The 14,057-nt window shown below is 41.5% G+C and overlaps 1 protein-coding gene across 1 annotated transcript in view; it reads left to right on the top strand.

Annotated features, from left to right (window-relative positions):
- TXNDC12 (thioredoxin domain containing 12) overlaps positions 1-14,057 on the top strand; it is a 33,638-nt gene that overhangs the window by 1,012 nt on the left and 18,569 nt on the right. The gene's annotated exons all lie outside the window — the stretch shown is intronic.

The following is a 14,057-nucleotide window of genomic DNA, read 5'->3' as shown; positions in this document are numbered from 1 at the left end:
TTGTGTTTTATCCTCCCTATTTGCACATTTATTGGTGGGTAATGAGATTGGGTGGACATTCAGTGCACCTGAATGCAGTCATTTCCTTCATCGAGTAAATAATTTTTGATTACCTACCATCTTCCAGGCATGATCCTAGGCACGAGGGATATAGGAGTGGACAGGACACACAAGGTTCCTGCTCTCATGAAGCTTGTGTTCAATTCAGAGAGACAGAGAGTAGGTACATGAACAAATTAATAGACAAGATAATTTCAGCTAGGGATGAGTTCTGGGAAGAAAATGAAACTGATGGAGTAGAAAGACTGAGAAAGGATGAGGGAGCTGACATTACTTGAGCTAGGAAGGTCAGAGGAGGCTTCTCTGAGAAGGTGATATGTGGGTTTCCATCTCAGTGATGAAACCACAGGGAATTCTGTTGGGCCAAAATGTTTTAAGTACTGACAGTCCCATTTTAAAGCAGATTACTGTAAAATTCGTGTAAAATTATGAGTACTGAAGGAGACATTAGCGTGTAGTATTAGGAGTGGGTTTAGATTTGAGTTTTAATTTACTCTGCCACAAACCAGTTGAGAGACCTAGCTGCTGCTAAGTCGCTACGTCAAGCTTCAGTTGTGTCCAACTCTATGCGACCCCATAGACGGCAGCCCACCAGGCTCCCCCATCCCTGGGATTCTCCAGGCAAGAACACTGGAGTGGGTTGCCATTTCCTTCTCCAATGCATGAAAGTGAAAAGTGAAAGGGAAGTCGCTCAGTCGTGTCCGACTCCTAGCGACCCCATGGACTGCAGCCTACCAGGCTCCTCTGTCCATGGAATTTCCCAGGCAAGAGTACTAGGGTGGGTTGCCATTGCCTTCTGAGAAACCTAGGGCAAGTTGCTAAAACTTCTCAAAGCTCAATTCCTCGTGTGCCAAAGGGGCATAATAACAGCTATCTCACACATGCAACAAATAATTACCCAGTAATTATTCAAGTTAACTGTGTTATGCGTAGGCAATACCTTGGAGTCACATATTCAGTATTCCTTGTTAGATGTTAAGCTCCATGTGGTTGTTCCATTTACCATTGCTGCATAATAAGCCACCCCAAATTAAGTGGTGTAAAGAAATCATTCTATTATGCTCACGATTCTGTGGGCCAGAAAGTCAAACAAGGCACAGTGTATCCCTTGTGTATCCCTTGGTTCCGAGTCTGGGGCCTCAGCTGAGCTGGTTACTCCTCCATGTGCTTTGTCTTCGTGGGCTAGAGTGAGCGTCCTCACCGTATGACAGCTGGATTCCAAGAGTGAGCATCCTAAGGGAACAAGGTGAAAATACATGGCATTTTGTCATCTAGCCATAAAAGTCACGTAGCATCACTTCCTCTGTACTCCATGGGCCTGTTCAAGGGGAAGGGACATTAACTACCTCCTTTCCATCCCCCACAGGAGGAATGTTGAGGTCACGTTGTAAAAAGAGCTTGTGGAATGGGAGATATTACTGCAATCATCTTTGGAAAGTATGGTCTACCCCAGTAAGTTAGGACTATTTCTGTCTTATTCATGCTCAGGAATATTTGTTGAAAGAAGAAATGAATGGTACACATGATCGTTGGGATCCCTGTCTTTTTTCAGCTCAGTCTGAAGACTATCAGCACAAATAAGCGGGCAGTTACATGGCACTGTGATATGTACAGTCAGCAGGGGAATGGCAGGGAAGTGGAGGAGCACATAGAAGGGCAGCTTGGTGGGGGAGGGGCCGTGAGGATTAAATGAACAAACAAAAGGCACTTAATATCATGTCACAAACTTAGAGAGTGTTTATTTAATGCTTTTTACTATATTTACCCAAGGAAAAATATTGACTTGTTCCTGAAAGGAATTAATAAGATATCAAACTTTTTTTTTTTAATCTCCTGGGTATGGATTCTTGGAAAACAGATTATAGTTCACCCACCCCACCTCCCAGAAAAGTGCTACCCAGAGCAGTGATAAGTAAGATTTCTTCTCAGAAGTTTAAGTAGATTTGACTCTTTCCAGATGATGGCCTGATAGTTTGCAGAGAGGAAGTACAGTGATGTAGTGTGAGCACTGGATAGAAATCAGGAGGCCTGAGTTTTAATCCTGGTCAGGCTACATAGCCAGCTCTTGGCTTCCCTGGGGATCATTTATGAAATGAGAAAGTTGGACTAGAAATGATTCCTAAGAGTCCTTCCAGCTCTAATATCTTAGAGCTCTAAAATAATCTTGTTCTCTGTGTGCTCAACATTTGGAATGTACCACCTGTGGGAAGAAGTGTAGTGATAACATTTACTGTACATTTTGCTATATTCCAGGAACCGTTCTGTGTATTTTTCATGTATTGACTGGTTAAATTCTGATAATAGCCCACTGAGGTAGATAAGGGATATAATCATCATCGCCATTACACAGATGAAGAGCCTAAAATGGGATGCAGGAGTCACATAGCTAGTAAGTGGACCAGCTGAGATGGAGATTCCAGAGCTTTTGTCCTCTCCTGCTCTGAGTGCAGAGACTCCTTTGAAGGAGAAAAGGGAAAGTTATCAATGGGGGCGGTTCATGCACTCTCCTGCCTGAAACAGAAATGGATGACTTTGTCAAGTCTCTGAAATAACCATTTGGCATTGACACATATGGGGTGTTTACCTTCCATACTGTACCCTATTCACATTCACAACAAGCCTAAGAGATATTTTGATTAATCATATTTCACACACATGAAAACAGCAAGTGGCTAAATTAGGACTTGTTTGATGCATACAGACTTTATTTAGCCGTGGTGTTATTCTACCTCTCAGGTACAGTGTTCCCTGTTTCAGAGGCTTGGCTGCCAGTTCGAACACTTAACCTTTTGTTCTGTCAGCTGGGAGAGGGTGGGTAATACTTTTCTGATGTCCTTAGCTTACCCTCAGGAAAACAGTTTTTTAGCGTGAAGGGCTTGGGAATTCTGATGTAAATCCTATGTTTGGAAACAGTCACTTTCTTTCCTCCCCCACCTTTTAAATTAATGTGTTAGGGAAGGAGCTGCTAATGTGGGACCTTTCAGCTCACTCTGCAGATAACTGGAATAAATAAAGTGGCTGTGCAGGTGATACTTGAGGAAGTTGGACTGTCTTCAGATGTTCCATGTTGGCATGGGTATGAGTGTGGGTGGTGTCAGGGAGTAGGTAGCAACAAGATAAGCACTGTGCCTTTTCAAGTTTTCAAGTTATTTTTGAAGGGAAACGTAAGGACCCAGGTTTTCCAGACCTGAAGTCTGTGTTTTCCTTCTTTGGGAAAGCCATGTTCCTTTATTCATTTATTCATGTTTATCTTTGCAGGAGAGTTAGTAAAGTATGGTGAGTAAACTACAGACTCTGGAACTCCACCACGTAGGTTCTAATCCCAGCTATGGCATTTACTAGCAAGCTATTTAACTTCACTTTTCTTGTCTGTAAAATGAAGACAATTGAGTTTCTACCTCATAAGTTTAAGGATTAAATAATTCAATACATGTAAAAGCATGAAAAACAATGCCAGGCATATAGTAAATCCCATATAAGTGTTGGGCTTCCCTGGTAGCTCAGACGGTAAAGCATCTGCCTACAATGTGGGAGACCCAGGTTTGATCCCTGGGTCGGGAAGATCCCCTGAAATGGCAACCCACTCCAGTACTCTTGCCTGGAAAATCCCATGGACTGAGGAGCCTGGTAGGCTACAGTCCATGGGGTCACAAAGAGTTGGACACGACTGAGCAACTTCATATAAGTGTTGCTGCTGCTGCTGCTAAGTCGCTTCAGTCATGTCCAACTCTGTGCGACACAGAGACGGCAGCCCACCAGGTGCCCCCGTCCCTGGGATTTTCCAGGCAAGAACACCGGAGTGGGTTGCCATGTCCTTCTCCAATGCATGAAAGTGAAAAGTGAAAGTGAAGTCACTCAGTCGTGTCCGACTTCTAGCGACCCCATGCACTGCAGCCTTCCAGGCTCCTCCATCCATGGGATTTTCCAGGCAAGGGTACTGGAGTGGGGTGCAGTCATTACTAATGTTATTATATTATCATAATCGGGGCTTCCCTATTAGCTCAGAAGGTAAGGAATTGACCTGCAATGCAGGAGACTTGGGTTCAATTCCTGTGTCGGGAAGATCCCCTGGAAAAGGGAATGCCTACCCATTCCAGAATTCTTGCTTGAGAATCCCATGGACAGAGGAGCCTGGCAGGCTACAGTCCATGGGGCCACAAAGAGTTGGAATCAACTGAGCAGCTAACACACAACACATTATCATCATTATTCCATAGAGTAAGCACTCAAAACATGATGGTGGTGATTATTACTTATGAAAAATTTCAATTTACTTTTTAATATGAATTTTCAAAGAAATTTTTTACACATAGTGAACTGTTTCAAGTTACATCTCTAGAATTACTCTTGGGAACAATGCACTAAGGCAGCCAGGGAAGTGCTGGGCTCTGGGAAAGCATTTTAATTAGAAATCAGACTAAATTTTGATTGTGGCTTCCTTTGTGGTCTCCCGTAGCCTCTTCCAGGCTTTTGTAATGTGAGAGTATTGGACTGATCTGCAACTTTGTGCTGTCCAATGAAGTAGTGATAGGCCCTTACCACTCAAATTTTAAATTAATTAAAATTAAACTTTAAAAATCCAGCTTCTGTGTTGCATTAGCCATGTTTCAGGTACTCAACAGTTTGTAGCTACCATACTGAACGGTGCAGATATAGAAATTTCCATCATTGGAGAAAGATCAGTTAAACAGCGCTACCCTAGGTTTAATCACTAAGCTGTGTCCAACTCTTGCAACCCCATAGACTATAGCATGCCAGGCTCCCCTGTCCATGGAATTCTCCAGGCAAGAATACTGGAGTGGGTTGCCATTTCCTTCTCCAGGGGCCTTCCCGGCCCAGGGATTGAACTCAGGTCTGCTGCATTGCAGGCAGATTCTTCACCATCTGAGCCTCCAGGGAAGCCCCACTGCCCTAGGGTCTCTCTTAGCTATAACCTATGACTGTATGCTTTGTCAGCTAGCTTCTGAGTAGTCCATATTTATGGAGAAATTTTATTTTGCTTGATAGTAATCTAGCTTGCCTAATTTTGTTTTGCCTGATGTCTGTCTGGGATATAGTTTTCAATCATTTTACTTTTGACTTTTACAAGTCCTTCTGTTTTAGGTGCTCTTGTAAACATCATAGAGGATTTTTTTTTAAACCAAAATCTGACAATTTCTTTCTTTAACTTTACCTGGCAAGTTTTGTTCACTTATATTTGTAGTGATTATTGACAGAGCTGGTCTTATTTCTCTCATCCAGTTTTCTATTGCTACTGTTTTTTTCTCTTCTTTTTCTCCCTTTCTTTGGGGGTTGAATATTTGCTGGTTCTTGTATTGCTTTATTGCCTTTATTTAATTTGGAAGTTGGCACCCTTATTTTCTTTTAGTGGTTACTTCTGGAATTTTACTCACATATTTAAAAACAAAATCTAACATTAATATCTTCAGTTCAGTTCAGTCGCTCAGTTGTGGCCGACTCTTTGTGACCCCATGAATCGCAGCACGCCAGGCCTCCCTGTCCATCACCAACTCTTGGAGTTCACTCAGACTCACGTCCATCGAGTCAGTGATGCCATCCAGCCATCTCATCCTCTGTCGTCCCCTTCTCCTCCTGCCCCCAATCCCTCCCAGCATCAGAGTCTTTTCCAATGAGTCAACTCTTCGCATGAGGTGGCCAAAGTACTGGAGTTTCAGCTTTAGCATCATTCCTTCCAAAGAAATCCCAGGGCTGATCTCCTCAGAATGGACTGGTTGGATCTCCTTGCAGTCCAAGGGACTCTCAAGAGTCTACTCCAACGCCACAGTTCAAAAGCATCAATTCTTCGGCACTCAGCCTTCTTCACAGTCCAACTCTCACATCCATACATGACCACAGGAAAAACCATAGCCTTGACTAGATGGACCTTTGTTGGCAAAGTAATGTCTCTGCTTTTGAATATGCTATCTAGGTTGGACATAACTTTCCTTCCAAGGAGTATGCGTCTTTTAATTTTATGGCTGCAGTCACCATCTGCAGTGATTTTGGAGCCCCCAAAAATAAAGTCTGACACTGTTTCCACTGTTTCCCCGTCTATTTCCCATGAAGTGATGGGACTGGATGCCATGATCTTCGTTTTCTGAATGTTGAGCTTTAAGCCAACTTTTTCACTCTCCACTTTCACTATCATCAAGAGGCTTTTTAGTTCCTCTTCACTTTCTGCCATAAGGATGGTGTCATCTGCATATCTGAGGTTATTGAGATTTCTCCCAGCAATCTTAATTCCAGCTTGTGCTTCTTCCAGTTTAGCATTCCTCATGATGGACTCTGCATATAAGTTAAATAAGCTGGGTGACAATATATAGCCTTGACGTACTCCTTTTCCTGTTTGGAACCAGTCTGTTGTTCCATGTCCAGTTCTAACTGTTGCTTCCTGACCTGTGTACAGATTTCTCAAGAGGCAGGTCAGGTGGTCTGGTATTCCCATCTCTTTCAGAATTTTCCACAGTTTATTGTGATCCACACAGTCAAAGGCTTTGGCATAGGCAATAAAGCAGAAATAGATGTTTTTCTGGAACTCTCTTGCTTTTTTCATGATCCAGCGGATGTTGGCAATTTGATCTCTGGTTCCTCTGCTTTTTCTAAAACCAGCTTGAACATCAGGAAGTTCACGGTTCACGTATTGCTGAAGCCTGGCTTGGAGAATTTTGAGCATTACTAGCATGTGAGATGAGTGCAATTGTGCAGTAGTTTGAGCATTCTTTGGCATTGCCTTTCTTTGGGATTATCTCCCCCAATAGTTAGTGGGCCTTAGAACATTCTAATTTCAGTCACTTCCTTTCTTTATAAGCTATGTTGTCCAATACTTTAGTTCTCTTTTTTTTAACCGTAAACTGAGCATTAAAATTTCTATACAAATGTATTTAGATATATCCACATGTTTACCAGTTAATTTGCTCACTGTTGCTTGTAGTTAGGCTTTATCCTACCTTTATTATATCTTTTCTATCAGCTTTCAACATCCTATCCTTTCCTCCATATTGAATACAAACCCTTCATGGACTCACAGCACCCTCTAGCAATTGCCCCTGCACAGCAAAATTCTTTGAGAGAGTCGTTTGTGCTTGTTCCCTAATTCTTCCCCTGGGCTGCCTTGATCTTACTCTAATCATCTTTTCATTCTCACTCCTACTGAAACTGGGCTTGTCAAGGTCTGCATTGTTCTCCACTTGCTAAATCCCAAAGTTTCTGATTTAAAAGGAGTATTGGAGTCAGTGGATCATCCTTCCTCTTCAAACATCCTGGAAACACTTCTGGAATTCCATGTGCTGCTGGTGGCAGTTCTTTGTCACCAGCTGGTCTTTGGTTGCTTCTTTATGTCCCTTATCTAGTAGTGCTCCAGGGTTCCTGAACTCCCTCTTTATCTATAATCACTCCCTTGGTGATCCTGTTCACTCTTAAGCTTTAAATAACGTCTGCATGCTGATAACTGTCCCTTGAATTCCAGTCTCAGATATTTAGTTGCTTATTCAGCATCTCTGTTTTGTTGTCTAGTGAAGTGAAAGTGAAGTTGCTCAGTCGTGTCCTACTCTTTGTGACCCCATAGACTGTAGCCTACCAGGCTCCTCTGTCCATGGGATTTTCAGGCAATAGTACTGGAGTCCGAGAAGGCAATGGCACCCCACTCCAGTACTCTTGCCTGGAAAATCCCATGGATGGAGGAGCCTGGTGCGCTGCAGTCCATGGGGTCGCTAAGAGTCGGGCACAACTGAGCAACTTCACTTTCACTTTTCACTTTCATGCATTGGAGAAGAAAATGGCAACCCACTCCAGGGTTCTTGCCTGGAGAATCCCAGGGACAGGGGAGCCTGGTGGTCTGCCGTCTATGGGGTCCCATAGAGTCAGACACGACTGAAGTGACTTAGCAGCAGCAGCAGTACTGGAGTGGATTGCCATTTCCTTCTCCAGGGGATCTTCCCAACCCAGGGCTCAAACCTGGGTCTCCTACCTTGTAGACAGACACTTTACCATCTGAGCCACCAGGGAAGTAAGCATCTCAAAATGAGGGTATCCATATCCAGGCACTTTAATGTTTCTTTCCAAAACTCACTCCACCTACTATCTTCCCCATCTCTATTAATGACAAGTCCATTCTTCTACTTGCTCAGGCCAAAAAACCTTAGAGTCATCATTAACTTCTCTTACCCCATATCCAGGACAAAATCCTTTTGAATTTACCTTCAAAATATGTCCAGAATCTGATAGTATCTGCTTCCTCTACCATCACAGCTAGTCCAAACCACTGTTATCACATGCCTGAATTATTGCAGTAACCACTTTCCTAGTCTCTTTTGCTTTTGCCTTTTCTGTATTAGTTTACTAGGGCTGCAATAACAAAGTAACACAAGCTGAGTGACTTAAACAACAGAAATTTGTTGTCTCACAGTTCTAGAGAGTAGGAGTTTCAAATCAGGGTTCTGGCAGCATTGGTTCCTCCTGAAGGCTGAGAGAAGGATCTGTACCAGGCCTGTTAGAGGTGGCTGTGTACCACTAGCACTACTTGGGAAACTGCTGTGAACACTGGGGTATGTATATCTTCAAATTAGTTTTCAGTATTTTCCAGATGTGTACTCTGGAGTGAAATTGCTGAATCACATAGTAGTTCTATTTTTAGTTTTTTAAGGGACCTCCAAGCTGTTTTCCACAGTGACTGCACCAATTTATATCCCCACTAACAAAGTGCAAGGGTTTCCTTTTCTCCACCTATTCTCTAACATCTATTCAGTTCAGTTCAGTTCCTCAGTCATGTCTAACTCTTTGCGACCCCATGAACCACAGCTCGCCAGGCTTCCCTGTCCATCACCAACACCCAGAGTCCACCCAAACCCATGTCCATTGAGTCGGTGATGGCATCCAACCATCTCATCCTCTGTCGTCCCCTTCTCCTCCTGCCCTCAATGTTTCCTAGCATCAGGGTCTTTTCCAATGAGTCAGCTGTTCGCATCAGGTGGCCAAAGTATTGGAGTTTCAGCTTCAACATCAGTCCTTCCAGTGAATAGTCAGGACTGATCTCCTTTAGGATGGACTGATTGGATCTCCTTGCAGTCCAAGGGACTCTCAAGAGTCTTCTCCAACACCACAGTTCAAAAGCATCAATTCTTCGGCACTCAGCCTTCACAATCCAACTCTCACATCCATACATGACCACAGGAAAAACCATAGCCTTGACTAGACGAGCCTTTGTTGACAAAGTAATGTCTCTGCTTTTTAATATGCTATCTAGGTTGGTCATAACTTTCCTTCCAAGGAGTAAGCATCTTTTAATTTCATGGCTGCAATCACCATCTGTAGTGATTTTGGAGCCCAGAAAAATTTATTATTTCTTGTCTTTTTCAAGATAGCCATTTTGAAAGGTATGGGGTGATATCTCATTGTGGCTCTTGATTTTGAGTATTTTTTCATATGCCAGTTGGTAATTTCTGTTGTGTTTTCTTAGCAAAAATATCTGTGTCCACTTTTTAATTGGGTTGTTTGGGTTTTTTATATTAAACTGTATGAGCTATTTATGTATTTTTGGTTGTTAATCCTCTTATTGGTCATATCATTTGCCAACATTTTTTTCCCCTTTCAGTAGGATGTCTTTTTGTTTTGTCTATGGTTTCCTTTGCTGTGCAAAAGCATTTAAGTTTAATTAGGTACCATTTGTTTCTTTTTGCTTTTGTTCCTTTCACCTTAGGAGACAGATACAAAACACTATTGCTGTGATTTGTGTCAAAGGTGTTCTGTCTATACTCTCTTCTAGGAGTTTTCTGATTTCAGGTCTATTATTTAAGTCTTTAATCCCTTTTGAATTTATTTTTGTATGTAGTATGAGAAAGTGTTGTGATTTCATTCTTTTAAATGTAACTGTCCAGTTTTCCTCGTACTACTTATTGAAGAAACTGTCTTTTCTTTTTTGTATACTTTTCCTCCTTTGTCATAGATTAATTGATCATAAGAATGTGGGTTTACTTCTGGGCTTTCTATTCTGTTCCATTGATCTGTGTATCTGTTTTTGTGCCATTACTGTGCTGTTCTCATGACTGTAGCTTTGCAGTATAGTCTGAAGTCAGAGAACAGGATGCCTCCATCTTTGTTCCTTTTTCTCAAGATTGTTTTGGCAATTCAACGTCTTTTGTGTGTTTTAAGATCTTTAACGTATTGATTTATTTAATCCTCAAAGCAACCCAACAAGGTAGGTAGGTGCTATTGTTACTCTCATTTATAGCCGAAGAAATTGAGTTTAAGTAACTCGCCCAAAGTCACACAGCTAGTTAGCTACAGAACTACAGGAATCAAAGCCAGGGAGTCTAGGTCCATAGTCCATGCTCTTAACCACTACATAATACTGCTCAATAAATACTGAAATAATGAGTGGTGACTACCTGATGGTAGAAAAATACCTCAGTTTATCTAAAAATGTCTATTTTGGCCTTGTTCTTGAAAGATAGTTTTGGTAGGTACACAATCCTAAATTTAGAGATACTTTCTTTCAGCATGTTGAAGGTGATGTTTTGCCATCTGATTTCCAGTTTATTACTGTCAGTCTAATTGTCGATCTTTGAATGGAAATATGTCATTTCTCTTTGAAATGCTTTTAAGATCTTAATATTTGGTTGTTCTGCAGTTTCACTACAATTTATATGTGTGTGATTTGTTTTTGTAATTTGTCAGCTATACATTGTGCTTCTTACTCTCTGCAGATTCATGTTTTATCTTGGTTCTTGAAAATGTTATCATTCATCTTTTTTTCTTTCTAAAAAATGCAAATGTGTTTTTAAGTAGATATGATACATTCAGTTCAGTTCAGTTCAGTTGCTCAGTTGTATCCGACTCTTCGCGACCCCATGAATCACAGCACGCCAGGCCTCCCTGTCCATCACTAACTCCCGGAGTTCACTAAGACTCACGTCCATCAAGTCAGTGACGCCATGCAGCCATCTCATCCTCTGTCGTCCCCTTCTCCTCCTGCCCCCAATCCCTCCCAGCATCACAGTCTTTTCCAATGAGTCAACTCTTCGCATGAGGTGGCCAGAGTACTGGAGTTTCAGCTTTAGCATCATTCCTTCCAAAGAAATCCCAGGGCTGATCTCCTCAGAATGGACTGGTTGGATCTCCTTGCAGTCCAAGGGACTCAAGAGTCTACTCCAACACCACAGTTCAAAAGCATCAATTCTTCGGCACTCAGCCTTCTTCACAGTCCAACTCTCACATCCATACATGACCATAGGAAAAACCATAGCCTTGACTAGATGGACCTTTGTTGGCAAAGTAATGTCTCTGCTTTTCAATATGCTATCTAGGTTGGACATAACTTTCCTTCCAAGGAGTTAGCGTCTTTCAATTTCATGGCTGCAGTCACCATCTGCAGTGATTTTGGAGCCCAGAAAAATAAAGTCTGACACTGTTTCCACTGTTTCGCCATCTATTTCCCATGAAGTGATGGGACTGGATGCCATGATCTTTGTTTTCTGAATGTTGAGCTTTAAGCCAACTTTTTCACTCTCCACTTTCACTATCATCAAGAGGCTTTTTAGTTCCTCTTCACTTTCTGCCATAAGGGTGGTGTCATCTGCATATCTGAGGTTATTGATATTTCTCCCGGCAATCTTGATTCCAGCTTGTGTTTCTTCCAGTCCAGCGTTTCTCATGATGTACTCTGCATATAAGTTAAATAAGCTGGGTGACAATATACAGCCTTGACGTACTCCTTTTCCTGTTTGGAACCAGTCTGTTGTTCCATGTCCAGTTCTAACTGTTGCTTCCTGACCTGTGTACAGATTTCTCAAGAGGCAGGTCAGGTGGTCTGGTATTCCCATCTCTTTCAGAATTTTCCACAGTTTATTGTGATCCACACAGTCAAAGGCTTTGGCATAGACAATAAAGCAGAAATAGATGTTTTTCTGGAACTCTCTTGCTTTTTCCATGATCCAGCGGATGTTGGCAATTTGATCTCTGGTTCCTCTGCCTTTTCTAAAACCAGCCTGAACATCAGGAAGTTCACGGTTCACGTATTGCTGAAGCCTGGCTTGGAGAATTTTGAGCATTACTTTACTAGCGTGTGAGATGAGTGCAATTGTGCAGTAGTTTGAGCATTCTTTGGCATTGCCTTTCTTTGGGATTGGAATGAAAACTGACCTTTTCCAGTCCTGTGGCCACTGCTGAGTTTTCCAAATTTGCTGGCATATTGAGTGTAGCACTTTGACAGCATCATCTTTCAGGATTTGAAATAGCTCTACTGGAATTCCATCACCTCCACTAGCTTTGTTCATAGTGATGCTTTCTAAGGCCCACTTGACTTTACATTCCAAGATGTCTGGCTCTAGGTCAGTGATCACACCATCGTTATTATCTGGGTCGTGAAGATCTTTTTTGTACAGTTCTTCTGTGTATTCTTGCCACCTCTTCTTAATATCTTCTGCTTCTGTTAGGTCCATACCATTTCTGTCCTTTATCGAGCCCATCTTTGCATGAAATGTCCCCTTGGTATCTCTAATTTTCTTGAAGAGATCTCTAGTCTTTCCCATTCTGTTGTTTTCCTCTATTTCTTTGCATTGATCATTGAGGAAGGCTTTCTTATCTCTTCTTGCTATTCTTTGGAACTCTGCATTCAGATGCTTATATCTTTCCTTTTCTCCTTTGCTTTTCGTTTCTCTTCTTTTCACAGCTATTTGTAAGGCCTCCCCAGACAGCCATTTTGCATTTTTGCATTTCTTTTCCATGGGGATGGTCTTGATCCTTGTCTCCTGTACAATGTCATGAACCTCATTCCATAGTTCATCAGGCATTCTATCAGATCTAGGCCTTTAAATCTATTTCTCACTTCCACTGTATAATCATAAGGGATTTGATTTAGGTCATACCTGAATGGTCTAGTGGTTTTCCCTATTTTCTTCAGTTTAAGTCTGAATTTGGTAATAAGAAGTTCATGGTCTGAGCCACAGTCAGCTCCTGGTCTTGTTCTTGTTGACTGTATAGAGCTTCTCTATCTCTGGCTGCAGAGAACATAATCAATCTGATTTCGGTGTTGACCATCTGGTGATGTCCATGTGTAGAGTCTTCTCTTGTGTTGTTGGAAGAGGGTGTTTGCTATGACCAGTGCATTTTTTTGGCAAAACTCTATTAGCCTTTGCCCTGCTTCATTCCGTATTCCAAGGCCAAATTTGCCTGTTACTCCAGGTGTTTCTTGACTTCCTACTTTTGCATTCCAGTCCCCTATAATGAAAAGGACATCTTTTTTGGGTGTTAGTTCTAAAAGGTCTTGTAGGTCTTCATAAAACTGTTCAACTTCAGCTTCTTCAGCGTTACTGGTTGGGGCATAGACTTGGATTACTGTGATATTGAATGGTTTGCCTTGGAAACATTAGCATGGTTTAATACTTTTAAGAGGTATATTTTTCCTTCCACTCTTGTTTTTCCGTCATCCAGTTCCCACCCCAGTATATTATCTCTTCAGATAAGTTTTTTCCTTCAACTTTGCTTTCAGAGACTCCAATTTTATATATACCAATGTTTTCTTAATCTACTGTCTATTTCTTTTACATTTTCTCTCTCCTTATCTCTGTGCTATATTCTGGATAACATCTGATTCACGTTTCCACCTGTCTTTACTTTGCTATTTTAATCTATCCATTGAATTGTTTTTTCATTAGTAGAGTTTATTTTTGAACAATTTAAGATCTATAGAAAAATTTAGCAGAAAATGCAGAGTTCCCATGTGAACCTTTACCACTTCACCTTTCCCTATCCCAGTTTCCCCCGCATTAGTGTGGTCTTTTACTGTCTCCATAGTTTTGCCTTTTCCAGAACACCAATCATATATAATTGGAATCCTACATTACGTAGCCTTTTTAGATTGGCATCTTTCACTTACCAGTATGCACTTTAGGCTCTTTTATGTCTTTTTATGGCTTAATAACTCATTTCTGTGTATCACTGAATATTCATTGATTTTGTATTTAAAAAATCACGTTAGTTAAAAAAATTCTATGTGGTGCGTT

Source organism: Bos grunniens, chromosome 3, assembly GCF_055505025.1.
Source record: "Bos grunniens cultivar Pamir isolate PY7600 chromosome 3, Bosgru_T2T1.0, whole genome shotgun sequence".
In the NCBI taxonomy this organism is placed as follows: Eukaryota; Metazoa; Chordata; class Mammalia; order Artiodactyla; family Bovidae; genus Bos; species Bos grunniens.
Note: the sequence above shows the minus strand (reverse complement) of the source record. Positions and strands in the feature narration are given on the sequence as shown.